The 18,692-nt window shown below is 40.9% G+C and overlaps 1 pseudogene; it reads left to right on the forward strand.

Moving 5' to 3' along the window:
- The first annotated feature begins 12,927 nt into the window (after window positions 1-12,927).
- LOC148896224 (uncharacterized) overlaps window positions 12,928-18,692 on the forward strand; it is a 32,305-nt pseudogene continuing 26,540 nt past the window's right edge.

The following is an 18,692-nucleotide window of genomic DNA, read 5'->3' on the forward strand; positions in this document are numbered from 1 at the left end:
AGGTCTGTGTCACAATATCAACAAGTGACAGCTGGTAATAAATAGTCATATTGCCTTCAAGGAAAGCGCTATACAGGTGCAGCTCAGCAAATTGCAATGGTGCTAAAAAGTTCATTTCAGGATTTCAACTTTAAAAGTGAAACCCATTCATTCGTTCAACACAGAAAAAAGAAAAATCCATTAATTTGCATTAGTATTGCCATGTTACATGCTGCTGCCTTTTGTGCCATCAGCCTGTGATTGATTCCGAGCCACTCTGTTCACGCCTAGCCACTGCAACCCTGGAAAAAAAAAGTGGTTTGCATCAATCAGAATCAGAATCAGAATACCTTTATTCGTCCCATCCAGGACAATTGTTCTAAAAACTGAGCAAATAACACAGTTGACTTGGTGTGGTCAAATGTTGCATAAGTAGTAATACAGTCAATCATTAAGATTGTGTGATTTTCATTATAACCGTTCAAATTATACAATAAAACACATGACATCAAACTTTATGACATTTCAATATATGTCCTGTGAATCTGGATAATACATAATTCAAATACTTTCAACTGAATCACTTAAATACATTGTTTTCAACAATATTATTAATTATGGACATGTATTGGATAATGCACTACAAGCAGTCATTTGATTCCCTTGAACAATTTTTCCAATTTGGAAGTTTTACGGTACTAAACAGCCTAAATCAGAATATTGGCGCTAAAACCAATGCCTCAAATCAACTTAGAGTGCTACCATAAGCATGAAGACAGACTACTCTCACGTTTCTAAGTACAGAAGTCCACAGAGTTTGTCACAATTCACTGGAAGGGTTCCTTCACAATCCATTATTTCAGGATTACGAGACATTGGCACGGCACTGTCACCTGCTCACTGGGGGTAATAATTGCTATGAAATCGTGTTATGTCCAGCTAAAAGGTAAGTGCTATGATTGATTGTGAGTACACTCCAAGGATTTCTGTTTCACACTGTGTCTGGCTTCTGAGTTCGTCTTAACTCCTCCATGCATTTTTTTTTAAATACTGAAACCCCATCCTTCCCCAACACATTTTTTTTCTTTTTAGTGCTATAGATTATTTGTCATGGAGGCCTGACAATCATAGTGACACCACTGCCGGAAAATGATTTTTTTTTCCCCTCCGCCCGGTCCTTGATTGACTCCATTTGTGGGGTGTAACTCTATCAGAAAACGCCAGTCTCCTGCTCATTCAGTCATCCTTTGTCAGACTTACTGGTGTGGAGAGAAAGAAAGAGGGAGAGCAAGTCAAGTCGAGACATGGATGGGGGGCTCGTGGAGGTACAAGAAATGGGGTTCTCGGTAAAAGGGCATAATGATATAGGGGGTCAGCTTTTGTGTTTTCCTCTGTTCTATTTTATTCAAGTCCTAATATATTTAAATTCTGTTTTGACAGGTTACAAATAAGCATGACGCTGTCATACTGTGAAGTCATACAAATCAAATAGGCAACAACATTCGAACTTGACACATATTGCAAATGCCACGCTACATGACATGCAGCTGACATGAAACTGGAGGAATGTGTTTCACGCTAACACCGCACTTCTTAGATGAGGAGGGGCTCAGAGAGTGGGTGAAATCTGGCCAAAATGCATGTACGCAATGGACTATTAAAATGGCAAAAGATTGAAGAATTAATGTCTCTTTTTACGTCTAAAGACTGATCTAAATTATTCCTGGGTAATTCGAGGTTGGTACTTGGGAGTCCCTATCCAGCCTGTCTTAGATCTTTGCCCAGCTCCAATACACCTGATTCAAACGAAAGCTTCTTAAGAGGCGTGTGTAAAATACGGCCATGTTGTAGCAGAAAAATATAAAGCAGACTGGTTGGAGGCTGCTGAGGAGTCATACTTGGAGACACATTCAGCATGCACACCCACGTAACATTAATCAGAGCATTGTCCAGAAAATCCTCCGCTTGTTCTTAAAACCTGAACCCAACACTTTGTCAGGCGGGAGCAGTGGCCACAATGCTCCAAGCCTCCCATATTCGATTCAATAGCTTATCAGTTGACTGAGCCAGAGGAGCTGTCCACTCTCGTTCTCTTATTGGAGAGTGTATGTCAGGACCTATTTGCCACTGGTTACTTTGACAGTGACACCAGTGATGACCTCTTGACACCGTCTGACAGAGAAATGCTTCTGGAATAGTGTTCCATTACAGAAGCGAGAGAGCGTGGACACCAGGCGGATATGTTGAAATGAAAAAATAAGAAAACTGGAAAAGGCATTTAGGCCTGTATTTGACCTATCATGTTTTAGTTTTGTGTAGGAGGCCTGCAATGAAATCAGAACGTGACATGTAATGAAAGCTTTTTCGATACTCTTACTGTCCACCACAGATTGTTACAGAGGATGGAAATTCTTGAAGTGCATTTGGCCCCTGAACCGATTGTTTCATTATGTCCATGACGCATGGTAGTTTGCTTGAAACTGTCTGCTTTAGGGGTTGTGTTGAAAAAGGTTTGATACTTATCTCTTAGTTGAATTAATATCACCATATGCTACCTTTGAGATACCCCATATCCCCTCCCCCCAAAAAAAATCCACTGAACATAAAACATACTATTGGAGGCGTAACATCATGCCTTGACGTTTGATTACGATTAATATGACCGAAAAGTTTAATTTCCCCGCTACATGTTCATGATGACTGAGAGATTCTTTAAACATATACACTTGGTTCCAGATGTCAAAGCCATATGCTGTTGGTGTTGTTACTTTTCGAGCATAACCGTTTTGAAAAAAATCAATTCCCTCACGGGAAAGAAAAACATTCTGAGGTTGTAATGGATGGATGGATGGATGGATGGATGGATGGATGGAAGATGAGAAGAGAGGTTTTTCAGCCAACATAGTATGTCACATATTTAATATGGTGATGTACAGCCTCAACAAAGTATTTTGTACACTTTGACATCCTCCACTGACACCTGCAAATCCATCTCTTCTTCCGATATGTCAAGCACGGTGGTTCCAATTTGAAAGGAATGTGTGAAAGCATTCTGAGTAGTAGAAATCAAGTCGGCTATGTGCATGACCACAATGGTGCAAACCCCATTTTTAAAGTCAAAGTCAAAGTCAGCATTATTGTCAAATGTGCTAATATGCATGATATACAGCACAGACGTAATTACTGTCTTCTCGGACCCAGCTTTCTCATCTCATCTCATTTTCCGTACCGCTTATTCCTCATTAGGGTCACGGGGTTTGCTGGAGCCTATCTCAGCTGTCTTCGGGCACCCTGAATTGGTTGCCAGCCAATCGCAGGGCACACAAAGACATACAACAGACACTCTCACACTCACACCTAGGGACAATTTGGAGTGGTCAATCTGCCTGCCATGCATGTTTTTGGAGTGTGGGAGGAAACCGGAGGACCCGGAGAAAACCCTCGCAGGTCCGGGGAGAACATGCAAACTCCACACCGGGAGGCCGGACCGGGACGCGAACCGGCGACCTCTGCACTGTGAAGCCGGTGTGCTAACCACTGGACTACCGGGCCTCCCACTTATGACTTTGATAAACATAATAAACACAAAAACGGCAATTTGCTGGGAGAGAGAGGAGCCGCTGCGTGTTCATGCGCCGCCATTTTGGAAAAAAAAACAAAATAACAAATACAATAATATGACAAAACAAAGACAAAGTGTGCTTAGCTAAATATTCACCTTGTTCTGTCTATCCCCGGCAGGTTGCGGTGAAGAGTTTTCCCCACCCATTCTGCACGTTTCCCATTATGTCATCAAATCACACCTGTTATAACGAACTGTACAAGACATCCCCTGTTGTTGAAATATTCACATTGCTCACGACTGATGTGCAGGTTTTTACTTTTGAGTTACACTGTGCTCAGTCATAGTCTGGGTACATTTTTAGCTTGTTTGTAAATAAAGTGTCTTTCTTTCGATGATCTTGGAATATACTATTTCAGAAATGTGCATTATTATTTTTGGTTTCAGATGTTAGAGTAAATCATCTGTAGGTTTAAAGTCATCGCATTCGAATTTAAACACATCCCAATATACAGCAGAGTGGTGAGGTGGTGTAATATTTAAAGACAAATAAAAGATAATTAAAATGAACTTCCAAACGTAAAAGTCAGTGCGGCATCATTTTGGACCAACTGAAGTTGACTATTCCGTGTTTCCAGGCACACATCAATAGGGACAACATAGGCAACAGACCAGGGTTTAAGACAATGTAATGCATAAATACGTACATATGTATTTAACACAATTGTGACCACATTCAGCTATGTAAATCTTTTGCCCAATGTTATTTGTTTTAACATTCTAAAACGTGTAATACCATTATCTCTCTCCGCCCACCTTACTATCTGGTTTTGTGGTGTGCTAAATACATAACATGGTCATTCATCCATCAGATCTCAATTTGCAATGCCACGACATCCCCTCTGACACCAGAAAATCTATAGCCATTAATAGCAAAGACAATAACTCATCGGTCTGCCATGAACGAGAGAGCAAATTATTTGAAATCATGTTAATGTATGTCATGTGGCAATAGTTTCAACAGATGATTTCCTATCTTAGGACCCTTCCACAGCTCTCATTAAGATATATGTCATGAGGTGTAAGCTTTACAGGTCACTCTTAGAAGGCGGAAAGCATGCTAGTCAGCTAGTGACGTTGGTCTTTGCCCTTCTGATAAATTACATATATGAAAGCTGCAATTACTTGATTATCGCCCCACTCCAGCTCCCACAGGATTCATCACATCCCTATAATTTTATTCAAATTACCCAAGAACCTTTGGCCGTAGTGTCAACAGTAAATGTCAGTGTGACACGATTGAGTCAAAGTAATGTCATTTGTATTGTCAAAGTAATAAGGGGAATTATAAGGTGCCTCTTAAAATGAACTTTTCATGTGAATTGAGTGAGGAAATGAAGATGAAACATGCAAGAAGCCTCAAGCGACCGAGCCAACGCAAACTGAAAGACTGAAAGCTAATTTGCTATTGCAGCCGCATTGGACCATCTTCATCATAAGTACCCCCACGTGAGACAAATCGAAAGTTATGTTCCATCCATGCTTTGTATCGGAGGAAGAATGACCTCCTTGGACCTTCCAATTTATATACTTCTGCTGGAGCCTCTAACCAGCTATACCCCGAAAGATGGAGAAAAAAAACACAATCACTGCTGAAAGGCTTGGACGCCTCCAAGGGTCCAATATCTCTGACTCGGCATGGAGTCTGTACTTCTGAATCAAACAGAGCTATGACATTTAAAAACAAAACAAAAAGTAAAGAAAAAAAATGCTGCAGTACATTTAAAGTTGCACATTCAATGTGATCAAATTGAAGAACCCCAACAATGATTCCCATCACAATGCAGGGCCGCACAACGTGAAAGTTGGCATGAGCCTGCAGTTGATTTCTCATGCATTCATAAATCCATTAGTCTAAACTTTTGAGAGTATCAGTTACATTAAGCCTCATTAACTTCTTTTTTCCTGCTTTATATTAGCTAATTAGCTCAGGGGTGGCCACAAATTAATTACCATCTTCTCCAGCCTTGTGCAATTGCATTGTGTTTATTTAGTCTCTTCTATTAACTTTTAATCTTCCCACTCGTAAAAACAGGCAATTAACATTTTTTGACAAACAAAAATGATGCCACCTCAGGGATAATCAGCAGCTCTGCATGTTCTCCTTACAAAATTACCCTGACAGTTAATTTGACCCTCGCACCATCCTTAGTCCACACGTAGTGCCTTTAGATTTGTTTGTATATCCCTGATGAAGCGACGTGCTGTTATCCTTCCCTGTCTTGATGCTACATGTATATACATGTACATCATCATCATTTTCAATTCTTCTTTGAATTCACACAAACTCCATGATTATCCCTTCTACAATGAGACACATCATACATGCACACGACAGGCAAACCAGCATGATATCCATCCACAAGTTACATAATGCAGGTAAAAGACAGAAACTCAATGTACCGCTATAATCTAAATCATATCATTGCATTGAGATTTGTGACATGAATGAAATCATCCCTATTGAAATCATCATCCGTACTAACCGCTGTCCCTGAAAGGGTTAAATACTTTAAAAAAGTTAACCTCTGAAATGCACTTAAGTGCTTCGTTTAACTTATTCAATGCCAGCTATTTTCCTATTGCGCTGGTGGGAGTAATTTTCAACCATTTTGACTCATTTTTGAAGGGCAACAAAAAACGGAGTTCTCTAGCTCTATAAGCATGCAAACTCCTCATGAAGAAAGCTTGAAAGCTCTTCTTTCATCATGGAGAAATTTAATTTCTATTGTTTATCATGCTCTTGTAAACAACAGTTGAATATTGTTAAGTTTCTTCTTTACAAGAAAAAAAAAGTTTTTTTTTAAGGATGCTTTTAAATGTGCCATTTTTTCATATTTGTGACACCTCAAATATCTAATCGGCCAACCAAATGTTGAAAGACAATAATATCCATCCATCCATTTTTTGCATGACTTATTTCTCATTAGGATCTCAACTGGCACAAGGCGGGGGACAACCTGAATTGGTTGCAAGCCAATCACAGAGCACACAAAAACGTACAACAGTCACTCTCACACTCACACCGAGGGACAATTAAGAGTGTTCGATAAGCCTGAATTGCATGTTTTTGGAATGTGAAACTGAAGGACCCGCAGAAAACAGGGAGGCCGGAGCAGGATGCGACCCGGCGACCTCTGCACTGCGAAGCCGTCGTGCTAACCACTCGACTACCGGGCCGCACATATATTGAAATTACACAAAAAAAATCTCTTCAAAATTCTAGTGGACAATAATTTGCCACGCGGCGACTCTGTCGTCATCGCAATAGAAATGCAATGAAGAAATTACATTTTTAATGTAAATGAAAGTGTTTTTTTAATTGCTAATTATTATAATTTTATCGCTGAGCATAACATTATTTGGTAAGTTACCTAAATTATATTCAATATAATAATTGCATCGATAAGTTTATGTTGATATTGTGTGATTGGATAAAGACATCAGAAAGTGTTAGAATAGCTGGAAGGAGGTGTCTTGGAAATGTAAAGTTGCTTTACTATAGATCCCCTACATGACATTGAAGAAAAAGAAGAAAAAAAATGCGTTCCCTTGCAAAGTCTTGCATTCCCTCGCAAAGTTTTGCATTATCTCAAACAACTTAGCATTCCCTTGCAAAAAATCAGAGATCTCGCGATCTTGTCTTAAAAAATGTGCTCGGGGCTCTGTAATTTACAGCCATGTTTTGCTGACCCCCAATCTTGACAAGGCTTTTCTACTATACAACAACATAAATGAGAAAATGGGTCACTTTGATTGAAAAATATCAGTTTATTGGAAGAAGACCAGTGCAGTGATATGATGCATAAATGAAGTGTTCATTAATTTTGGATTATGTGTGTGTGTGTGTGTGTGTGTGTGTGTGTGTGTGTGTGTGTGTGTGTGTGTGTGTGTGTGTGTGTGTGTGTGCGTGCGTGCGTGCGTGCGTGTGTGTGTGTGTGTGTGTGTGTGTAAATATCGTCATTAATGATGACAATAGCACTTGGCCTTTTTTATTTGAAAAAGCTTTGTAGTAGAGTTCGCACCTGCACTGTATTTATCCATCCTCTCACCAGTGGATTTTCTCCCTCAAAGCCAACTCGCGACGTCTGACATCCATACCACACTCCAAATCAACTTATTCACGATGTGAACATCGAATCAAAACTACTTTTGCCATCTAGTAGTAATTTATCAGACTACATACTGTCACATCCTGATTGGCGTCAGGTGCGCAACCCTCCCTGCTCTCCGGGCTCGCTCACCTGATTCCCATCCCACTGATTGTGCCTTCTGGCTATAAAAACCACCCGGTTTCGCTTGGTTTTCGCCGGTATATTCTCTCAGTTCCTGACCTTGTAGCCTCAGAGTACGCAGGTTAGCCCCGCTCGGCCGTCATGCCTTCCTGTTCTGTTTCCTTTTGTTTGTCCCTGCGTGTCTCAGTAAAATCCTTTTTTGAACTATACTTCTCCATCGAGTATTTTGGATCCAGCTGCCCTTTTCTTCTTTGTCCTACGAGATCGGTTGCCATTTGTCGTGTGGACATGACATAATACACCAGCCACCATGGATCCTGCCAATGGAGACAAGTTCATGTCCATCTCAGCCCATGTTGCCAGGGGGCGTCCGTTGACGGGGGGGGGGGCACTGTCACATCCTGATTGGCGTCAGGTGTGCACCCCTCACCTCCCTGCTCTCCGGGCTCGCTCACCCGATTCCCATCCCACTGATTGTGCCTTCTGGCTATAAAAGCCACCCGGTTTCACTCGGTTTTTGCCGGTGTATTCTCTCAGTTCCTGACCTTGTCGCCTCACAGTACGCAGGTTAGCCCCGCTCAGCCGCCGTGCCTTACTGTTCTGTTTTCTTTTGTTTGTCCCTGCGTGTCTCAGTAATACCTTTTTTTGAACTATGCTGTCTCCATCGAGTATTTTGGATCCAGCTCCCCTTTTTTTCTTCGTACTACGAGATCGGTTGCCAATCCTCGTGTGGACGTGACACATTCATTCTCCCAGGCTCGGTTCAGACCGGGGCAAGTGTGCGCGAAGCCCTATAAAAATATATTTTTAATTAAAAAAAAGACCTGAACATGTTTATGCTTTCTAGCAATAATTTAAAAATATTTATAGCAATAAACCTATGTTTACATTTTGAAATTGAATGAGCTGAGGGTGTTGTAATCTATGCCCATATTTGGACTTCCTGAACAAAGTGAACCACGTTGCCTCAGAGAGAGCATCACGTCAGTGTTGAATGAGTGTCTGTGTGTCGATGTATTTTTTAAACTCATAGAACTGACGAATGAATGTGCACAATAGAAAAGGTGTGGAGTCCTGTTCGTAGATTTAACTAGGGTACAAATGAAGTGATAAGTAGAAACGTAATGTGACCCGCAGCCGCTCCATCATTGTGCATATCTTACACACTCATAAGTTATCTGTTTAAAAAGCATGTCAATGAAATATTGCAGTCTTTTGGAGAAGGTAGAGTGAGGGTGGCAATGAACAATAACCAAGAATATCACAGAAACCCAAATAGAACTGTACAGTGCCTCTTTGCAATTTTTTGATGATGATACTAGTGCAGCGTGTTCTAGCGGAAACAAATTCCTACTTCCTACTTGGCAATAAAAATGATTCTGATTCTGAGAAATGATTGAAGAAGTCTTTAATTTGTAATTGTTAATGGCTGCTTCATTAACCCATTGATTCATTCATGCTACCGTCATTCTTCTTCATATTCACACAGCACACACAGCAATGATACAATAGGTAACAGTAATGATATCTCCAGCCCTGGTCGAACTCCTGTTAAAGCACCAGTTGGCCATCCACTTTGATGAAGAGGTCCATTTATATGCTGACTCCAAGCACACGGTCATCTTTCTCCATATCCGGTGTATTGACCAGGGTTGTTCCTTTTATTACAAGCATTTTTTTCTTTTTTTATGAAAGGATGATTACATTGAATAGTGTCAAGTGAGGGCAAAAAAAATTACCAGGATAATGACGTTCCGGAGAGAGAGAGAGAATGTGATGGGAAAGGCAAAGGGGTCGATCGTGGTACTTGTCCTGTCTTTCCATGCAGGCTCACAAATTGAGTCACATCTTTGCACATTCATTATTTAAGGACGATTGGACCCTCTTGACAACTATGGATTTGATAATCATTCCCATGTCCATATTAAATATGTGACATAAATATCACTGTAGGTGCTTGCCAATAAGATTGCACCAGCATAAAACAAGGGTGTAAAACAAACTATGTATTGCTCCTTCTCAGACAAGAAGCCACAGGAGAATACTGTTGAACATTCCCTGACCACCAAGATACAGATTACAATTATCCAATTCACTTCAATATCTAAATAATTAAATAATGATCCAATGAAGAAGTTGTACGACAATGGATTCAAAATGTGCTAACCATTATGAACCTTTTTGACCAGTCAAAAAGGTCTGGATTAATAATGTATGTTGTCAACTGTACTGTTGTCAGATGGCAAAAATCACACTCACAGTTACAACTATGTACAGTATATTTAACCTCAATTTTTTGCAACATTATAACATTTTCTGAAGTCCTACGACCATAACCTTTGACCCTAAACCACAAATAAATTCATTCATTCATTCATTTATTATCTGAACTGCTTTTATACTAACCTGGGTTGCGGGTAGTGTTGTGGCCCATTCCAGTCTTCAGGTCGTTAGTTGGGGGACACCCTGAAGCCATTGCCAGGCAATCGCAGGTCACACAGAAACCAACAACCTTCCGTTCTCACACTCACACCTATAGGCAATTTAGTGTTCAATCAATCTGCCATGCACGCTTATGGAATGTGGAAGGAAACCGGAGTACCCAGAGAAAATCTCAGGTAGAACATGTAAACTCCACACATGGAGGCCAGAGTTTGAATTGAACCTGGTACATCTGCACTGTTAAGTCAACATGCTAACCATTCGACTACCAGGCCGCTACAAATCAGATAGAGACATATGAAAATGTGCCCATTTGGGAAATGAGAGGTGTGTGTGTGTGTGTGTGTGTGTTTTTTTTGGGGAGGGGGACGATGGGGTTTCGAGGAGGGGTGGTAGTAGTATGGCTGTAAGTGGCACATAAATAAGGCATCGGTCGGGCTGATAACAAGGACCAGCATCTGCCAGGCAGGCAGGCTGTACGTCTCCTCTTTCTACGATGGACTCTTCGTCTCCTGTGATTTTCTCCAGCTGCTCGCCAAGAATACTGGCCTATGCACTTGATATTAAAGCGCAACACATGTTTCTCTGCAGGCTAGACGATACATCATCCTCCTGATAACCCGTGACAAACGCACTCACATATTGTCTCAGCACAATGGCGGAATACAGAAGAATGATGTTTAAATGTCAGAAAAACATGCGCCAAGATGTTTGGAGGACACATGGAAGCAGGTGGCGAGAGGAGCATTAAACCCCCTTTTTTTATGACAATAGAACACAGCACTGCAATTGGTTCTGCCCAGTAAGTATGCCAACAGCATAGGCAGGTGGGTGTTAAATCCTTACCATTCTCTCAACATAACTAGAATTAACTAGAATTATGTGTTTTCTTTCTTGCATTGTAACTAATATAGAGGAGTGTGATGGTTGCTTTTGCAATGCTAGCAAATGATGTTGATTACCCATCACCGCTAGTGTAAATGCAGATGATACAATTGTTTATTACTGCGTTGGGTTGTTGTCACTTTCGATACAGGTTTTACTTTCCGCGCTTTGTTATTTAAGTTTCATTTTACTGAGAAGACGGCAGGAATGGACATGCTTTATCGCTGTACTGTTTAGCAAGGAAAAGATAAAAAGGACAAAGACTAAATCTTCTATTTTGGACAGAAAGCGGACAAAGTGGTGGTGGTGAAGGTGGGGTGAAATCACATTAAATAATTAACCATCAGTACAAAGAACCGGAGTCCTCTGTTTTGAATGGAAGCACCGCTAGCTATTTTGAGAGCAACCATGAGTCGTTCTCGGATCATCACAAATATGTGGAGTCTCTAGTCACTAGATTAATGTGGATTGGATTGGATTTACCTTTATTACTCTCACAGTGGAGAAATTTACATTTCACAGCAGCGACGTTTGAGTCCTGGCGATTGGTCTGCCTCAGCCCGCAATGATGTATGTTGGCTGGGAACCAAATCCCCATGCTCTGAGTTTAGAGACCGCCTGTGTCCTATTGAGCAATCCCAAACCAAAACTGTGCATGGGTGCTGCTCTTCGCTTTTATAACCTATCTTGTGTTGATGAATAAAGACCACACAAGACCACACAAGTATTTCCATGTGCATTATTGACTTTATGCATTGAATAAAAACGCAGAAGAACTAAATTCAGTGTTATGCTACACCACAGAAGGAAAACATTGACTGGATTTTATGACACAAATTACGGTTCCTATTTCTGAGATTGACAAAGAAGCATTTCAACCATAAGAACTCAAATGAGGTGTGCAAATATTTAAGCTCAGTTTGGAATTCTCCATTTTTTTAACTCGTAAAATGCTCACAACAAAAAAATGGGTTGCCATCAAAAAGAAATCCACCGATGTTGCCGTTCAAGTACATTCATGATGTTAATCGCATGTTGTTTTGTTTTTTGTCACTTGGAAAACACTTGCTGAATAAATGAAGGCATGTTACTACATAATATATATATAAATAAATATATATATATATTGTCCTATCAGTGGCTAGAGAGGCCTAAAGGACAGCACAGAGCGACACAACCTGGCTACTCAAGAGCAGGCCCTGAGCACCAGAGCCATAGAGGCATGGATATACCACACCGGGCAAGACCCAGGTGTTGGTTGTAACGTCCTGTGGGACTTCCAGATACAGACTGACAAGATGGTAATGGCAAACCAACCAGATATTGTGGTCATAGATAAAGGGCAAAGGAAAGCCTGCAAGAACAAAACCCGGGCAATAAACAGCTATGCCCTGGCAGTGATCAGATACCCTGCAGGAATAATAATGTGACTAAAGGAAGAGATTCAGACCACGGATGTTAAGACCTGAAAGCTCCTGACCATGCGTGGAGGGTTCCATCCTAAATCCAGCTCCCTGAGAGTGTACACAAGATGTAAGGAAGGAGGCCGAGGACGAGTGATTGCGAGACCCACAATCCAGGATGAAACATCCAAGCTCCACGAATATATCAAAAAGAAGGCTCCAATGGATGATGTCTCAGAAAATGTAAAATGTGAAATGTAAATTTCTCCACTGTGAGACTAATAAAGGCAAATCCAATCCAATCCAAAATGGGGAACAGAGGATGAGGTACTGGAAGAGGGACGAAAAGCCCTTACTCAAGATGTTCCACCGAACCATAACTTAAGTGGCTGATCTCAAGAAGTCAAAACAGTGGCTAGAGAGGGTTTACTTCAAGGACAGCACAGTGGCGCTCATCCTGGCTGCTCAAGAGCAGGCCCTGAGCACCAGAGCCATAGAGGCACAGATATACCACACTAGACAAAACTCAAAATGCAAGTTGTGCAGAGAGGCACCTCAGACAATCCAATACATAACTGCCTCGTGTAAGACGCTGGTAATGAAAGCCTATATCGACCGCCATATCCATGTGGCTGGCATAGTCTCCCGAAACATCTGCGGAGTATGGACTGGAAACTCCCAGGTGAAAATGGGAAACATGTCCCAAGGTGGTAGAGAATGACCGAGAAAAGATCCTGTGGGTCTTCCAGATACAGACTGACAAGAGAGGAAAGGCAAACCAACCTGATATTGTGGTCAATTATAAAGGGGAGAGAAAAGCCGTTGTAGTGGATGTAGCGGTCCCAAGTGAGGGAACCATCAGAAAGAAGGATCACGAGAAACTATCGAAATACGAAGGCCTGAGAGAGGAGCTGGAGAGAGCCTGGAAAATTAAGGTGACAGTTGTGCCTTTGTTGGTCGGAGCACTCGGGGCAGTGACCCCGAAACTATACAAGTAGTTGCAACATATCCCAGGAATTACATCGGATATCTCGGTCCAGAAAAGCGCAGTGCTGGGAACAGCACAGATACTGCGAAGAACCCTCAAACTTTCTGACTTCTGGTGGGGGACCCAATCTAAAATGGGGGATGGACACCACCAAGGGGGTGAGACGAGGATTGTGTGTGTGTGTGTGTGTGTGTGTGTGTGTGTGTGTGTGTGTGTGTGTGTGTGTGTGTGTGTGTGTGTGTGTGCGTGCGTGCGTGCGTGCGTGCGTGTGTGTGTGTGTGTGTGTGTGTGTGTGTGTGTGTGTGTGTGTGTGTGTGCCTGTGTGTGTTTAAGTGTAAAACTATTATTCAAGATAGCTGTATATATGTTTCCATGTACATAAATAAACCTTTTCTCCCAATAAAAGCCACATCGTTCCATTTAATGAGAGTACGGAGTATAGGTAAGTATCAGTGAAGCAGGGAAAACAAATTCAATAATAATTAACTTGGGTCATCTACTCATCAGCCATGGCTCATAAATCGTGGAGAGAAAAAATCCCAAGAACTTTTTGAAGACTCCGAATCGCCACCTACCATAAGATGGTGTCTCTCTGCCTAAAATAAATACATAAATAACAAAAACAAAAACACACAAAAAAACAACAACAAATGAAAAAAACTCATATCGAAAGACTTATCATGGCGTTGCAACACGTTTACCCCACCACACTTTATGGTATGCATGAAACATGAAACAATGTGTTTTCTTGGAGTACATTTAAGATGTAACGGTGCATATTGAGGTAGAGGACGGACAAAGAGGTGAATTGTGTTTTCTTTTTTTCACCCCAGCTTTCATTCAGCTCTTGAAAACCACCTATTTTTAAGTCCTCTATCTTTTACATGAGCCCAAACAAAGCGCATTCCCTCAGAGTGTTGGCTTTTTTGTTGAATTTCGTATTGCTGCGCTCTATACTGGCTGTCAGCTGGCTGTAAAGCTAATATCAAGGCCGCCTCTGTGCCTGGCAGACCCAATCAGACTCTGGAAGACGGGCTGATTGGACTGACATACTCCATCAAACCCGGCATCAAAGAGTCCCTGACCATACATAGGGGTTGGACATCACAAAGTAAGCTAGTGCTGAATATATACGATACAGTGTCCATATACGGTACACACACACACACACACACACACACGCACACACACACACACACACACACACACACACGCACACACATATATATATATATATATGGGCGGCCCGGTAGTTGAGTGGTTAGCACACCGGCTTCACAGTGCAGAGGCCTCCCTGTGTGGAGTTTGCATGTTCTCCCCGGACCCGCGTGGATTTTCTCTGGGTCCTCCGGTTTCCTCCCACACTCCAAAAACATGCATGGCAGGCAGATTGACCACTCCAAATTGTCCCTAGGTGTCAGTGTGAGAGTGACTGTTGTACGTCTTTGTCTGCCCTGCGATTGGCTGGCAACCAATTCAGGGTGTCCCCCGCCTCGTGCCCGAAGACAGCTGAGATAGGCTCCAGCAACCCCCGCGACCCTGATGAGGAATAAGCGGTACGGAAAATGAGATGAGAGATGAGACATGAGATATATATATATATATATATATATATATATATATATATATATATATATATATATATATATATATATACAGTAAAGTCTCGTTATATCGATATCGGTTATATTGATAGTAGTGCTTATTACAATACTATTTTCATTTCCCAGCAAATTTCTAGTCTTTTATGTATAATTCGTTCCTGTTAGTACAATACCTGGTTATTACGATCATCCAGTTACTATGGTGCCCTTTTCATCTCCCGCCAGCCATTTTGCTCTGCTTATAATGATACAAAAGCAGCTTAAGATGAATCGATATTTGCTTAAGGATTTCTATACAGTACCACCATTAGCGATATCTGTATCGGTCACACCGTTGGTCACATGACCAGCTTCCGTGTTTTACACACATACAGAGCTCACATTTTTCATTGCTGCTGCAATAGCATCTGAAACATACTGTAGTCTTTTTATATACAGTACAGTTGTTCAACACCAATTTCAACCATGGGGAAACGTAAGAATTGTGATATCGGAGCAAAGTACAAGGCAATATTGGCTGTGGAGGACAATCCAACAAGAAGCAAATCCTCCATCGCGAAAGAGTTTGACGTGCCGCACTTCATCAAGGTAAGTAATGTAAACGTTGCAGTTTTTGTTTTCTATACATGTATTTAATTGTGTTGTATTCGGATATCTTTATCGCTTGCAATAATCACAGTTTTTCATGCAGTATGTACATGCTGACGTCCGTGGTTTCTCTCGTGTGGATAGAACAATGTCGAGTGCTACTCAGAGTCACTATTGCAAGAGTGCGTTATGAAAATAATAAATGACGTTTTTATTTAATGCATAAGTTTATTTTTCACTCCACTACAGTACAAAAGCATGCTAGATACGGAATCCATGAAGTCAAGGAGAAAATTACATACCGTATCAAAGATCCCCCATTTATTGCCCACTTTTAATGATGTTCGGCACAGGATCGGATATATCGATAGTCCGGTTATATCAATATTTTTTCTGACTCCCGCGAATATATACACACACAAACACATACATATGTCTGCACGCATGTCTGCATGCATGGCAGGCAGATTGACCACTCCAAATTGTCCCTAGGTGTGAGTGTGAGAGTGACCGTTGTATGTCTTTGTGTGCCCTGCGATTGGCAACCAATTCAGGGTGTCCCCCGCCTCGTGCCCGAAGACTATATATATATATATATATATATATATATATATATATATATATATATATATATATATATATATATATATATATATATATATATATATATATATATATATATATATATATACACACACATACACTGTCTTCATCTTTATTAAGCTCGTAGAATTGCTTGTTCTGTAGCCATAAGGGGACACAAGCCAGTGTCTTATTGTGCTGGTCCTACACTGACTCGCTGTGGCGACCCCTGAAGGGAATAGTCGGAAGGAAAAGAAGAAGACTGAAGCGTGCACACTTTCAATCAGAGCTATTGGAAACATTGGTCGACTTCCAGCAACACAAGGTGCTGAATGTTCAAACACACAATAACACTCTTGGAGCTGCTCAGCTGCCACACCATTTAGTGTTCTTATAGACAAACATGTGGCATCAAGGCTCTTTTGGCAAAATGAGCTTTTGATGTCAGTCGCTCAACTTCAAATACCATATTTCCATATAAAACTGTAGCTAGTTAAATATTGATGCTGACTTTAAGCATCTTTAATTGCCCACAGATATTGTAAAATTGAAGTGTATGTGAGAACAAGACATTTTTGTGGGAAAGATCACGACTCCAACCAACGTTGTAATTATGCAGAATGATTAAGGACGCAAACTAAGCTCATAGGTATGTTTTAGTCATTTCTACCCGGAGGGAGGATTGTAAAAGGTATGAGAATAAAAGGGCTTATTACGTCACCAGCTCCAATGGTCAGAAAGATTTTACTATCAAGATGTGCTTCAAACAATCAATCACTTTTATTTTCAATATTCTTGAGAGATATAAAGCAATTAAGCTTTATATCTCCAGATATCCAAATTTTTATATGATGTACATACATTATTAATAAGAAACTGCCTCAGTTCCCCCTTGCGAGTGATGCGGAAATAAAAAACAGTTCCACTTACCAACCCATTCTCCATGTCATTGTTACCTGAAGCAAAAAGCTAGACACAAAAAATGAGTGTAAGTGCGAAAATACATCAACATTTAAAAATGCATCACTATTGCAACTCTGCAAATGGTGACCGGAAACCTACATGAGTTTTTACCGGGTACCCTGGTCTCATCCCAAATTACAAAAAAATGCATGGCCAGTTAATTGAACATTGTAACTCATCCTTATATGGGTGTGATTCCACCACATCTTGTCTGAAGACAGCTGGGATAGGCTCCAGAATGCCCAACCTTCATTTGAAAAGTTGAAAGGCCAGTCAATTTTGAAATTGGATGTTTCGGTTATAATTAATTGTATTGTATATTTATTCTTGTTTATAGTTACCTTTTAGATAAGAGATAATTTTAGTTTGGGCTGATTTTTTCACACACACACACACACACACACACATACACACACACACACACACACACACACACACACACACACACGCACACACACACACACACACACACACACACACACTTCCACTGAAGGTTGGGGTGAATCTAATAATTCTCATTTTATATCGCCAACATGCAGGTTCAGATGGAATACAGGGACACGCCCCCAAAAACAATAGCAAATAAATAAATAAATAAATCAGCAGAAGGCCTGAGGAATATTTTTTATCCTTTTCTCTGTATCCTCAAAAGCATATGGCTACCTATTTGCAAGAAGAGTTCTTTTTTTCAGATATATAAAAGAATCACCACAGCAACCAATAAAATAATGTAATAAAACGCAACCAATAAGTAATATTGCCAACAGAACATATGGCACAGTCAAACATGATCACTATAGACACCCAAGACAACTAGTACACTTTGGACATGTTACACCCGAAATGAATCAATTCATTTCGTTATAGAGTGGAAAGGTTGCAGTTATAATTGTCCCAATTAAAGCAAAGCAATAAAAGGAACATAATGTATACATGATTTCTTTTAATTTAGCCACCATCTGTTTATTGCAGTTGAATGGCGTAATACTTTGATTTTCATTTGTTTGTTTTTCACTCCTCGAAAGGGATGGCTGTGCACAAGCCCGTGACGTGTTTGATGAAAATTGTTGATGACTGATTTACAGTCATCACTTCCACTGAGCCTGGAATGGCTGTGGGTGCAGTTTGCTTGGGATGCATTCAAACGTCAAAGTTCCATAGTCTGCATGGAATTGCATGGTTACTGTACGCAGTAGCGTGACTCGCGCAGCCGTCCAGACAACCTTTCATCTGGTTTAACTAATAAAGTCTCTCAATAGTTCTCCAGAAGCCTCTCAAGCATATGTCTCCTCATCTGCTTATCTTGGCAAACACTTGGCATGGAAGATGAGGGGCGGTAGGAGGGAAGTAAGAGTTGACTCGACTCCCTTCCCTGATGGCCTCGCAGGCCCAGCCGCCTGG

This window comes from Hippocampus bargibanti, linkage group LG06, assembly GCF_051943395.1.
Source record: "Hippocampus bargibanti isolate YZ-2025 linkage group LG06, ASM5194339v1, whole genome shotgun sequence".
Taxonomy (NCBI): Eukaryota; Metazoa; Chordata; class Actinopteri; order Syngnathiformes; family Syngnathidae; genus Hippocampus; species Hippocampus bargibanti.